We start from the raw sequence: 14,497 nt of genomic DNA on the forward strand, positions 1-14,497 counted from the left end.
TAAGACCGCCCACAAAACGGCGAATCCTGAAGGGACTGTCAGAAAGCGACTTGAAGATGATCTGTAAAACATAATCCATGCAACATTTTGACCAAAGAACCACCGTTACATGTAATGTAGACCACAAAGAAGTGTTTTCCATTTAGAAAAAAATAATAATAATACGACTCCTTTATGAAAATAGACCTGACTAGACCTGCTCATCGGCAGTGCGCCTTATAATGCAGAAAATACGTTAAAATTCAACCTGTTCATCAGGGTTCTTCCTCTTTATACTTTGAACCGTTTCTTAAACTGGATCATGCTAGTCCCATGAATTGATTAACGTGGACCCCGACTTAAAGGCCTACTTAAATGAGATTTTCTTATTCAAACGGGGATAGCAGGTCCATTCTATCCGTCATACTTGATCATATTGCCATATTTCTGCTGACATGCGCTAATAAAAATAATATTTTGTGAAACAAGTTTTACCCCGCCTTAATCTTGAGCCGGCGGTCACGCTAAGTATACGCTAATTATTTTGCGAAACGAGTTCGACCCGGCAGTAATTCTAGTCAGGCGCATACTATATACCCGGCGGCAATTCAAGGAAATACGGTAGTCAACGCTCTACTGCAGTCTGGCGGCTAAAGTGTTTACATTTTTTATTTTATTTATTATTTTACTCATTTTTTGTCTGGTTTTGTATTTGCTTTGTATCATTCCTTGAAGTGTATATTATTACTATTATTTTCTTTGTTTGGTTTATACTTTATAAGTTTTGCACTTGTTGTGTTTTTTGTTTTTGATTGTTTCATTACATTTGGATATATGTGTCGGTTTAAGTGATATTCATGAAGTAAGATCATGTATTATGTCAAACGGGGGCAGGAAATTGTAAGATTTTCTTCATCCTGCTCCTTCTCAGGAATTGTGTGAATTTAAATTGTATAATTGTGATATGATTATGTATCGTTCTAAATGCACATCAATGAATGAGATGAATAAAAATGAAATGAAATGAAAAAAAGACGCTGAGATCATTATCCATGCGTATGTTACGTCTCGTCTCGATTACTGTAACGTATTATTTTCGGGTCTCCCCATGTCTAGCATTAAAAGATTACAGTTGGTACAAAATGCGGCTGCTAGACTTTTGACAAGAACAAGAAAGTTTGATCACATTACGCCTGTACTGTATATACCTTTATATACATATATACATACATATATACCTGTACTGTATATACCTTTATATACATATATACATACATATATACCTGTACTGTATATACCTTTATATACATATATACATACATATATACCTGTACTGTATATACCTTTATATACATATATACATACATATATACCTGTACTGTATATACCTTTATATACATATATACATACATATATACCTGTACTGTATATACCTTTATATACATATATACATACATATATACCTGTACTGTATATACCTTTATATACATATATACATACATATATACCTGTACTGTATATACCTTTATATACATATATACATACATATATACCTGTACTGTATATACCTTTATATACATATATACATACATATATACCTATACTGGCTCACCTGCACTGGCTTCCTGTGCACTTAAGATGTGACTTTAAGGTTTTACTACTTACGTATAAAATACTACACGGTCTAGCTCCATCCTATCTTGCCGATTGTATTGTACCATATGTCCCGGCAAGAAATCTTCCTTCAAAGGACTCCGGCTTTTTTGGGGCTTCCCAAAGCCCCAAAAAAAGTCTGCGGGCTATAGAGCTTTTTCATTTCGGGCTCCAGTACTCTGGAATGCCCTCCCGGTAAAAGTTCGAGATGCCACCTCAGTAGAAGCATTTAAGTCTCACCTTAAAACTCATTTGTATACTCTAGCCTTTAAATAGAATCCCTTTTTAGACCAGTTGATCTGCCGTTTCTTTTCTTTTTCTTCTATGTCCCACTCTCCTTTGTGGAGGGAGTCCGGTCCGATCCGGTGGCCATGTACTGCTTGCCTGTGTATCGGCTGGGGACATCTCTGCGCTGCTGATCCGCCTCCGCTTGGGATGGTTTCCTGCTGGCTCCGCTGTGAACGGGACTCTCGCTGCTGTGTTGGATCCGCTTTGGACTGGACTCTCGTGACTGTGTTGGATCCATTATGGATTGAACTTTCACAGTATCACGTTAGACCCGCTCGACATCCATTGCTTTCCTCCTCTCCAAGGTTCTCATAGTCATCATTGTCACCGACGTCCCACTGGGTGTGAGTTTTCCTTGCCCTTATGTGGGCCTACCGAGGATGTCGTAGTGGTTTGTGCAGCCCTTTGAGACACTAGTGATTTAGGGCTATATAAGTAAACATTGATTGATTGATTGATTGAAAAAGAGGATAGTGCACCCCCCCTAACCCCACCCCACCCCCACCGCCACAAATGTGTCACGTTTCGTATGTCAGGGAAACTGCGACGATTGGGGCCGTAAGAAATCCCTTCCTACTGTATCATATATTAGATATACCGCCAAGAGGATAGCTGAAGATAATATCCAGTACAGTGTACTCATACGGCGTCTGCATGACAGCAGGTTGTTGTGGTTTAATGAAACCCACATGGATCACTCGCCTGTTTTTCCCAAAACATCATGTGACCTTCAGTTGTTTGGCTAAACGAGGGATCTGAGTTCACACAGCAGCATGTGCTGCTTGGACTCTAATTGCTTGTTAAAAGACAGATGGCCAACTCTAAATGCCCCCACTTCATAGCCAGATACTCGACAAAGTGTGTGTAGTTCTTTTGTGGTTAATGCGCTATAATGAGCTCATGCTTATGAATATTCATTTGGATATCGGCGAGTTGGGTTTTAATGGAAGACAGATAGGAGAGGTCACGGCTAAACATTTGGCTGTCTCTGTGCAAACCACCTTTGTACTCACCGGGAAATCTTGCCAGACTTGAATGTGTTTTTCTGTCACTTAAATACCGTATAAGGCGCACTTAAAATCCTTTCATTCTCTCAAAACCGGACAGTGCGCCTTATGACCCGCTGCGCCTGATGAACTGAATAATTTTGGTTGTGCTTACCAACCTCAAAGCTATTTTATTTGGTACAGGGTGTAATGATGAGTGTGGACCAGTAGATGGCAGTCAAACATAAGAGATAGGTGTAGACTGCAATATGACTCATGTAAACAACACCAACATTGCATATGTTCCATTGAAAATATAGAAAATTACACACGGCGCTCAGAAATCTGTCAAAATGTTTTATTACGACTTTGGTAAGCTATGAAACCGTTTTGTTTCGCATTATTATGCAAAAGCAACTTTTCTTACTTTCTGGTATCTGCTGATCTGTATTTGAGATCTGCATAAAACCTGAAATTGTGCGCGCATCCGCCTTTGTAGTCCGTGACGACAACGTAGTTGATAAGCTTCTTCTTTTCCTCTATATTTTTGTTATGTTGCCATTTCTAATATAAAGTAGTGTAAAGTTCTTACTTATATCTACCGTTAAACTCGCCATGAAAGCGCTAAAACATACCTGCGTAGTGAGTTTACATTATTCATTCAAAGAACTTCAGTTACTAGAGAGCGGTACGGTTTTTCAAGGGACACATTGTTGCACTAGTGAGTCACGGATGAGAAGATGCTGCTCCGTTATTGATTGAAGTCTGAATGTCATTAAAACAGTTAGCTCAATCTTTTGACACTTCTTCCACTTCCGTCCTTGCACGCTACACCGCTACAACAAAGATGACAGGGAGAAGAGGCAGGCGAATTTGAGCCACGTAAATAAGACCGCCCATAAAATGGCGCATCCTGAAGCGACTGTCAGAAAGCGACTTGAAGATGATCTGTAAAACAAAAACTGTGAGACTTGCGTGGCGTAGCCATGCCGGATATGTTCTTCCAGGGATGCGTCGGACAAGAACACAGCGTAAGGTAAGAAATAAGTATTTATTAAACTAATAAAACAGCCTAAAACAAAAACACTGCTACTAAGCAGAATAGGCAAATAAAAGGAGCTAGCATGAGAGCTAGGGAAACAAACAGAAACACTAAACTTGGCACAAAGGCACAAAAAGGGAATACAAAAACTACTAGCATGAAAGCCAAGGAAAAACAAAAAACAGCGCGAGAGCTAGCGAGTATAAACATGGAAAGCAAGTCGTCATCTGTTGCGTGAAAGCAAATTAGGATCCGGGAATGAACTAACAAAAGGGGCAGTCTTAAATACGGCAGTAATCAGTAGAGAACAGGTGTGCGTAGAAAGCAAGGGGCAGGTGAACTAATAAGCTACCATGGTGACAGAACAAAACAGGAATTAAGAACGTCAAACAACAGAATGTGAAAAAGGGAACAAAGCTACAATATGTGATGATCCGACCATCGGATCATCAAATAATCTATGCAACATTTCGACCAAAGAACATACATTACATGTTATGTAGACCACAAGGAAGTGTTGTACTTAACCACGCCCCCATTCACGCCCCGCCTCCAACCACGGCCCCCACCCCACCCTTGACCAAGCCCCCACCTCCCACCGCCCGAAATCGGAGATCTCAAGGTTGACAAGTATTAGATAGATAGATAGATAGATAGATAGATAGATAGATAGATAGATAGATAGATAGAACATGCTCCTCTGTTCGAACAACCAGCATATGTTGTGACAAAAAAAAAAAGGCAAACTTGTACTTTTCAAACAGAGTATTGTACCGTTTTTGATTTATTAGTACTGCAATACTATATTATGTAGGGTAGACTAGTACCGGTCTACCCTACAACCCTAGTGTGTAAATTGCTCTTAATTCTCAGATTTGTCTCAGGCATCTCATTTCATTCGTTTTAAGAGACCTCCCACTTCTCAAGTATTGCTCAACTCACCCTCCTTTGTCTCAATGATGGCTTGTCTTTTTTTAGCTTATCTCTCGCTCCTAAGGGTATCTCAGGAGAAAAAAATGATGACATAATGAAACAAATATGAGAAGCTCAAACTGATCTCAAGATAAGAGGTTGAGCAACAGATGAGTGAACACATTTTTGCCATGGCCTACTTCCCAAACTCTAAAATAATTTAAAAAAAATTTCATAACAGACTGGACACATTTATGAACACAAGTGGAACACTCGCAGACAATCAGTACAGAATCGGAGCTAAAATTTCAACATCGATGGCATTAGACAAAATAACAGAGGAAATAATCAATGCAATATATTGCTATGGAACGTGTGGTTAAGAGTTCTTTCTTTATTCATAGTCATGTTTAAAGCAGCTAGTGTTTTTCCATTTGTACTCTTTCTATTTTTTCATTTTATGTCCGCAAGTAACCTGTGTGTTACCTTGAAGGCCTGCACTGTAGGAGTTGGAGAATTCCCTTATATCTTATCCGTAGTAGAACAATGAGTCTGTATTGTTTTTCGGACAGGTGGGGACTTTCTTCGGATGCAAAAAGTTGTCTCTTCTGTTTGAATGTTAGACCATCCCGAGATGATGGTATGACTGTATTGATGTGGGCTGGTCTCCTGACGCTTCAGTAAAACATGATGATATTCCTATTCTGTCTTGATGGTCCTTCTTACTCTGAATTTGGGATTGAAGAGTGACTTTATTTCTCTGGGAGGAAAGGCTGGTCAGATGCAACAAACGGTATAGAATGGTATGGAAACAGAGGATTGGTTTTTCCATGTTTTTCCATTTGTACTCTTTCAATTTTTCATTTTATGTCCGCAAGTAACCTGTGTGTTACCTTGAAGGCCTGCACTGTAGGAGTTGGAAAATTCCCTTATATCTTATCTGTAGTACAACAATGAGTCTGTATTCTTTTCCGGACAGGTGGGGGCTTTGTTCGGATGCAAAAAGTTGTCTCTTCTGTTTGAATGTTAGACCATCCCGAGATGACGGTATGACTGTATTGATGTGGGCTGGTCTCCTGAAGCTTCAGTAAAACATGATGATATTCCTATTCTGTCTTGATGGTCCTTCTTACTCTGAATTTGGGATTGAAGAGTGACTTTAATTCCCTGGGAGGAAAGGCTGATCAGATGCAACAAACGGTATAGAATGGTATGGAAACAGAGGATTGGTTTTTCCACGTTTTTGCATTTGTACTCTTTCAATTTTTTCATTTTATGTCCGCAAGTAACCTGTGTGTTACCTTGAAGGCCTGCACTGTAGGAGTTGGATAATTCCCTTATATCTTATCTGTAGTAGAACAATGAGTCTGTATTCTTTTCCGGACAGGTGGGGGCTTTCTTCGGATGCAAAAAGTTATCTCTTCTGTTTGAATGTTAGACCATCCCGAGAACGGTATGACTGTATTGATGTGGGCTGGTCTCCTGAAGCTTCAGTAAAACATGATGATATTCCTATTCTGTCTTGATGGTCCTTCTTACTCTGAATTTGGGATTGACAAGTGACTTTAATTCCCTGGGAGGAAAGGCTGGTCAGATGCAACAAACGGTATAGAATGGTATGGAAACAGAGGATTGGTTTTTCCATGTTTTTTCATTTGTACTCTTTCAATTTTTTCATTTTATGTCCGCAAGTAACCTGTGTGTTACCTTGAAGGCCTGCACTGTAGGAGTTGGAGAATTCCCTTATATCTTATATGTAGTAGAACAATGAGTCTGTATTCTTTTCCGGACAGGTGGGGGCTTTCTTCGGATGCAAAAAGTTGTCTCTTCCGTTTGAATGTTAGACCATCCCGAGATGACGGTATGACTGTATTGACGTGAGCTGGTCTCCTGAAGCTTCAGTAAAACATGATGATATTCCTATTCTGTCTTGATGGTCCTTCTTACTCTGAATTTGGGATTGAAGAGTGACTTTATTTCTCTGGGAGGAAAGGCTGGTCAGATGCAACAAACGGTATAGAATGGTATGGAAACAGAGGATTGGTTTTTCCATGTTTTTCCATTTGTACTCTTTCAATTTTTCATTTTATGTCCGCAAGTAACCTGTGTGTTACCTTGAAGGCCTGCACTGTAGGAGTTGGAAAATTCCCTTATATCTTATCTGTAGTACAACAATGAGTCTGTATTCTTTTCCGGACAGGTGGGGGCTTTGTTCGGATGCAAAAAGTTGTCTCTTCTGTTTGAATGTTAGACCATCCCGAGATGACGGTATGACTGTATTGATGTGAGCTGGTCTCCTGAAGCTTCAGTAAAACATGATGATATTCCTATTCTGTCTTGATGGTCCTTCTTACTCTGAATTTGGGATTGAAGAGTGACTTTAATTCCCTGGGAGGAAAGGCTGGTCAGATGCAACAAACGGTATAGAATGGTATGGAAACAGAGGATTGGTTTTTCCATGTTTTTGCATTTGTACTCTTTCAATTTTTTCATTTTATGTCCGCAGGTAAAGTGTGTGTGTTACCTTGAAAGCCTGCACTGTAAGAGTTGGAGAATTCCCTTATATCTTATCTGTAGTACAACAATGAGTCTGTATTCTTTTCCGGACAGGTGGGGGCTTTCTTCGGATGCAAAAAGTTGTCTCTTCCGTTTGAATGTTAGACCATCCCGAGATGATGGTATGACTGTATTGATGTGAGCTGGTCTCCTAAAGCTTCAGTAAAACATGATGACATTCCTATTCTGTCTTGATGGTCCTTCTTACTCTGAATTTGGGATTGACAAGTGACTTTAATTCCCTGGGAGGAAAGGCTGGTCAGATGCAACAAACGGTATAGAATGGTATGGAAACAGAGGATTGGTTTTTCCACGTTTTTGCATTTGTACTCTTTCAATTTTATCATTTTATGTCCGCAAGTAACCTGTGTGTTACCTTGAAGGCCTGCACTGTAGGAGTTGGAGAATTCCCTTATATCTTATCTGTAGTAGAACAATGAGTCTGTATTCTTTTCCGGACAGGTGGGGGCTTTCTTCGGATGCAAAAAGTTATCTCTTCTGTTTGAATGTTAGACCATCCCGAGAACGGTATGACTGTATTGATGTGGGCTGGTCTCCTGAAGCTTCAGTAAAACATGATGATATTCCTATTCTGTCTTGATGGTCCTTCTTACTCTGAATTTGGGATTGACAAGTGACTTTAATTCCCTGGGAGGAAAGGCTGGTCAGATGCAACAAACGGTAAAGAATGGTATGGAAACAGAGGATTGGTTTTTCCACGTTTTTGCATTTGTACTCTTTCAATTTTTTCATTTTATGTCCGCAAGTAACCTGTGTGTTACCTTGAAGGCCTGCACTGTAGGAGTTGGAGAATTCCCTTATATCTTATCTGTAGTACAACAATGAGTCTGTATTCTTTTCCGGACAGGTGGGGGCTTTCTTCGGATGCAAAAAGTTGTCTCTTCCGTTTGAATGTTAGACCATCCCGAGATGACGGTATGACTGTATTGATGTGGGCTGGTCTCCTGAAGCTTCAGTAAAACATGATGATATTCCTATTCTGTATTGATGGTCCTTCTTACTCTGAATTTGGGATTGACAAGTGACTTTAATTCCCTGGGAGGAAAGGCTGGTCAGATGCAACAAACGGTATAGAGTAGTATGGAAACAGAGGATTGGTTTTTCCACGTGTTTGCATTTGTACTCTTTCAATTTTTTCATTTTATGTCCGCAAGTAACCTGTGTGTTACCTTGAAGGCCTGCACTGTAGGAGTTGGAGAATTCCCTTATATCTTATCTGTAGTAGAACAATGAGTCTGTATTCTTTTCCGGACAGGTGGGGGCTTTCTTCGGATGCAAAAAGTTATCTCTTCTGTTTGAATGTTAGACCATCCCGAGAACGGTATGACTGTATTGATGTGGGCTGGTCTCCTGAAGCTTCAGTAAAACATGATGATATTCCTATTCTGTCTTGATGGTCCTTCTTACTCTGAATTTGGGATTGACAAGTGACTTTAATGCCCTGGGAGGAAAGGCTGGTCAGATGCAACAAACGGTAAAGAATGGTATGGAAACAGAGGATTGGTTTTTCCACGTTTTTGCATTTGTACTCTTTCAATTTTTTCATTTTATGTCCGCAAGTAACCTGTGTGTTACCTTGAAGGCCTGCACTGTAGGAGTTGGAGAATTCCCTTATATCTTATCTGTAGTAGAACAATGAGTCTGTATTCTTTTCCGGACAGGTGGGGGCTTTCTTCGGATGCAAAAAGTTGTCTCTTCCGTTTGAATGTTAGACCATCCCGAGATGACGGTATGACTGTATTGATGTGGGCTGGTCTCCTGAAGCTTCAGTAAAACATGATGATATTCCTATTCTGTATTGATGGTCCTTCTTACTCTGAATTTGGGATTGACAAGTGACTTTAATTCCCTGGGAGGAAAGGCTGGTCAGATGCAACAAACGGTATAGAATAGTATGGAAACAGAGGATTGGTTTTTCCACGTGTTTGCATTTGTACTCTTTCAATTTTTTCATTTTATGTCCGCAAGTAACCTGTGTGTTACCTTGAAGGCCTGCACTGTAGGAGTTGGAGAATTCCCTTATATCTTATCTGTAGTACAACAATGAGTCTGTATTCTTTTCCGGACAGGTGGGGGCTTTCTTCGGATGCAAAAAGTTGTCTCTTCTGTTTGAATGTTAGACCATCCCGAGATGACGGTATGACTGTATTGATGTGGGCTGGTCTCCTGAAGCTTCAGTAAAACATGATGATATTCCTATTCTGTCTTGATGGTCCTTCTTACTCTGAATTTGGGATTGACGAGTGACTTTAATTCCCTGGGAGGAAAGGCTGGTCGGATGCAACAAACGGTATAGAACGGTATGGAAACAGAGGATTGGTTTTTCCATGTTTTTCCATTTGTACTCTTTCAATTTTTTCATTTTATGTCCGCAAGTAACCTGTGTGTTACCTTGAAGGCCTGCACTGTAGGAGTTGGAGAATTCCCTTATATCTTATCTGTAGTACAACAATGAGTCTGTATTCTTTTCCGGACAGGTGGGGGCTTTCTTCGGATGCAAAAAGTTGTCTCTTCCGTTTGAATGTTAGACCATCCCGAGATGATGGTATGACTGTATTGATGTGGACTGGTCTCCTGACGCTTCAGTAAAACATGATGATATTCCTATTCTGTCTTGATGGTCCTTCTTACTCTGAATTTGGGATTGAAGAGTGACTTTAATTTCCTGGGAGGAAAGGCTGGTCAGATGCAACAAACGGTATAGAATGGTATGGAAACAGAGGATTGGTTTTTCCATGTTTTTTCATTTGTACTCTTTCAATTTTTTCATTTTATGTCCGCAAGTAACCTGTGTGTTACCTTGAAGGCCTGCACTGTAGGAGTTGGAGAATTCCCTTATATCTTATCTGTAGTACAACAATGAGTCTGTATTCTTTTCCGGACAGGTGGGGGCTTTCTTCGGATGCAAAAAGTTGTCTCTTCCGTTTGAATGTTAGACCATCCCGAGATGACGGTATGACTGTATTGATGTGAGCTGGTCTCCTGAAGCTTCAGTAAAACATGATGATATTCCTATTCTGTCTTGATGGTCCTTCTTACTCTGAATTTGGGATTGAAGAGTGACTTTAATTTCCTGGGAGGAAAGGCTGGTCAGATGCAACAAATGGTATAGAACGGTATGGAAACAGAGGATTGGTTTCAAACTGCATAAAGAGCTACTTAACTAACAGGAAGCAATACGTGGAGATAGGTAAAAATATGTCAACAGCCCGGGAGATATCTTGCGGCATAACCAAGGGATCAATACTGGGAACAAAATTATTTAATCTCTTTACTAACAACATTTGTAAAGTTACGAAAGACTTAAAGTTAGTTTATTTGCCGACAACACGATAGGCTTTTGTTCAAGGGAGAACACACAGAATTTAATACAAATAAAAACTGAAGAAATCAAAAAATAAAAAGATTATTTGGGAAAAAAAAGACTATCTTTGAATCTCAGTAAAACTAAAATATTGATATTTGGTAACAGTATAAAAGAGAGTCAAACAGAAATATAAATAGGTGGAATAGATATTGAAAGGGTGAAAGAAATCACATTTTTGGAAGTAATAATGGATGAGAAAATAAACTGGAAATCTTACATAAAATGTATACAGTAAAAGGTGGCAAGAATTATTTCTATAATAAATAAAGCAAAATATGTTGTAGACTATAAATCACTTCATATTCCCTACTGCTCGCTAGTGTTACCATATCTGAGTTATTGTGTAGAAATATCGGGAAAAAACTCCAAAAATACACTTTATTCAGTAACCCCGTTACAAAAATGGTCAATTAGTAAAATACATAAAATTGGATATAGAGAAAACACTCTTTATTGAATCAAAAATATTGACAGTCTTCAGAAAATTCTTCTCAACAAAAGAGATGGATAATTTCGAAAAAAAAAATCTGACTTTTAAACATTTGTATGCACGTTCAACACTTAAAACCCTTAGCATATAGGTATATGGAATTCAATTATGGAACGGATTAAGCAAATAGGTCAAACAATGTCCTAATATAATTCACTTTAAGAGGCTATTTAAACTTACAAAGTACAAGGGAAAAAAAATAGTGACCAATGTATTGAACGTTCTGAAAATTATCATTATCATGACATTAAGTGAATCATAACTATCTTAGTTATTCATCACCAGAACTGTCATATTTCAGATAGCTAACATTACCGCTATCATTTTGATTCCCGCATCGAAAAGTACTAACTAGTCCAGCAGGAACAGAGAGAGCCAAGGCAGCATCGGCCTGAAATCCCTCCTCGTCTTTGAGCTCACGGCAGATAGTGAAAGCCGGGCCAATGTTGATCCAGACAGTCTTTTTCATGAATATCGCCTCACCTTTTTCTTTTTTTTTTTGTCTCCTCAGACAAAACTTTTCGTTTCTTTGGTTGTTTTGTAGCGTCTGTCATGATAGCAGTAATTGCACGTAGGCGTCTTTGGGGTATGCCGTAAATCAAGTCAGCGCGTTTGTAGTTTTTGTGAGTCAGGGTCCCTGCCACCCTCCTCAAAGTTGCTTAGTGCCAGTGAGAGCAATACAGACCCCCTCAGGCCATGACAGAGGTGCCATTAAACTACCGTATTTCCTGAAATTGCTGCCGGGTATAATATAGTATGCGCCTGCCTAGTTTTGCGAAATGTTTTTTTTTTAGCGCATGTCTAGAATTTCCACCGGGTCAAACTCGTCACGTCACGAGTGACACCTCACCTGTCATCATTTTCAAAATGGAGGAGGCTGATTTCAATCATTTAAAATCGCATAAAGGGAAGAAGATTAAGAGCTATTCAGTAGGATTTAAGGTCCAAGCTATTGAATATGCTCAAAAGAACAGTAAGCAGCTATGTTTTATTAATATACTGTAGCTGCGTGTGTCAAATATGAGTCATTAAATGACTCCCGCCTACTGGTGGAGGAGGGCGCTAGTGATCCTTCTTGCGACTACTCGGCTGCAGAAGAAGTGACAACAAGCAGCAAGAGTGAGCAGTGTGTGTTTATTTTTTCCTCTCGCTTGCACTTTTAACATGGAGGATTACATATCTAAAATAAAACCGTTTTCTAAACTAGACTTTCAATCGAAGCAGGAGGTAATAAAGGAAGATCTCCATCGAGACAGAGACTTTTAAAACTGAAGAAAGATAAGGAAGACTTATATAAACAAGTTATCGATGCTTTTGATCAAAAGGAGCTGCGCATGGACGTCATTTATAAGTAAAGGTTTTAGTGTTTTAGTTTTAGTGTATGTAAACATATCCACATATTTGGGATGGGGGGGCCCTCTAGGAGTCCTGTGAATGGGGGGCCCAGAATTTATTGCCCTAGCCCTGCACACATGGTAGTTTAATGCCACAGTGCGTCGCGAGAGTTGCTGAAGTGGCGTCTATTTCCACACATCTCTAAAACCCATCCATCCATCCATCCATCATCTTCCACTTATCCGAGGTCGGGTCGCGGGGACAACAGCCTAAGCAGGGAAACCCAGACTTCCCTCTCCCCAGCCACTTCGTCTAGCTCTTCCCGGGGGATCCCGAGGCGTTCCCAGGCCAGCCAGGAGACATAGTCTTCCCAACGTGTCCTGGGTCTTCCCCGTGGCCTCCTACCGGTTGGACGTGCCCTAAACACCTCCCTAGGGAGGCGTTCGGGTGGCATCCTGACCAGATGCCCGAACCACCTCATCTGGAGGAGCAACAGCTTTACGTTGAGTTCCTCCCGGATGACAGAGCTTCTCACCCTATCTCTAAGGGAGAGACCCAAACTCATTTGGGCCGCTTGTACCCGTGATCTTATCCTTTCGGTCATGACCCAAAGCTCATGACCATAGGTGAGGATGGGAACGTAGATCGACCGGTAAATTGAGAGCTTTGCCTTCCGGCTCAGCTCCTTCTTCACCACAACGGATCGGCACAACGTCCGCATTACTGAAGACGCCGCACCGATCCGCCTGTCGATATCACGATCCACTCTTCCCTCACTCGTGAACAAGACTCCTAGGTACTTGAACTCCTCCACTTGGGGCAGGGTCTCCTCCCCAACCCGGAGATGGCACTCCACCCTTTTCTGGGCGAGAACCTTGGACTCGGACTTGGAGGTGCTGATTCTCATTCCGGTCGCTTCACACTCGGCTGCGAACCGATCCAGTGAGAGCTGAAGATCCCGGTCAGATGAAGCCATCAGGACCACATCATCTGCAAAAAGCAGAGACCTAATCCTGCGGTCACCTAACCGGAACCCCTCAACGCCTTGACTGCGCCTAGAAATTCCGTCCATAAAAGTTATGAACAGAATGGGTGACAAAGGACAGCCTTGGCGGAGTCCAACCCTCACTGGAAACGGGTCTGACTTACTGCTGACAATGCGGACCAAGTTCTGACACTGATCATACAGGGAGCGGACCGCCACAATAAGACAGTCCGGTACCCCATACTCTCTGAGCACTCCCCACAGGACTTCCCAAGGGACACGGTCGAATGGAGAAGGCATTGGACCGTGTCCCTCGGGAAGTCCTGTGGGGAGTGCTCAGAGAGTATAGGGTAAAACCCTTCATAGAAAGCAATTGCTCTGTAATAATGTAAATATTACAATCTGACGCTATGGTATTTTTTTTCCTGGTATTTTATTTTAAATGTTGCTTTGTCATGGTATTTCCCCCCCTTTTCACTACTCTCCAGCAACAGTGATGAGGTTGAGGACCCCACATTGACTGTCGTTTTTGTCTGTGATAACAACCACGCAATCATAGAGGGGACTAGGTGTGAAACGGGGACGCCGTGCTGGATGCTCAGTACAAAATGTCGAAAGAGAGAGTAAAAAGAAGAATTGCCACCTGGTGTCACAAGGGTGTTGTGTACATGTTGTCATTTTGTATCAAGATACAGCTGGGACTTCATGTGACACAGCCCGAGAGACAAGACTGGAGCAGAGGACTTCTTGTCGGGATCCCCAGCAAGGACATCCAGAAGCTGCAGTTCATACAGAATAGTGCTGCTGGGATCCTGATGAGAGTACGGAAATACGACAATATCACAGCAATTCCACTCAGGTTTGAATACAAAGTCTCCCTACT

Source organism: Nerophis ophidion, linkage group LG05, assembly GCF_033978795.1.
Source record: "Nerophis ophidion isolate RoL-2023_Sa linkage group LG05, RoL_Noph_v1.0, whole genome shotgun sequence".
Lineage (NCBI taxonomy): Eukaryota > Metazoa > Chordata > Actinopteri > Syngnathiformes > Syngnathidae > Nerophis > Nerophis ophidion.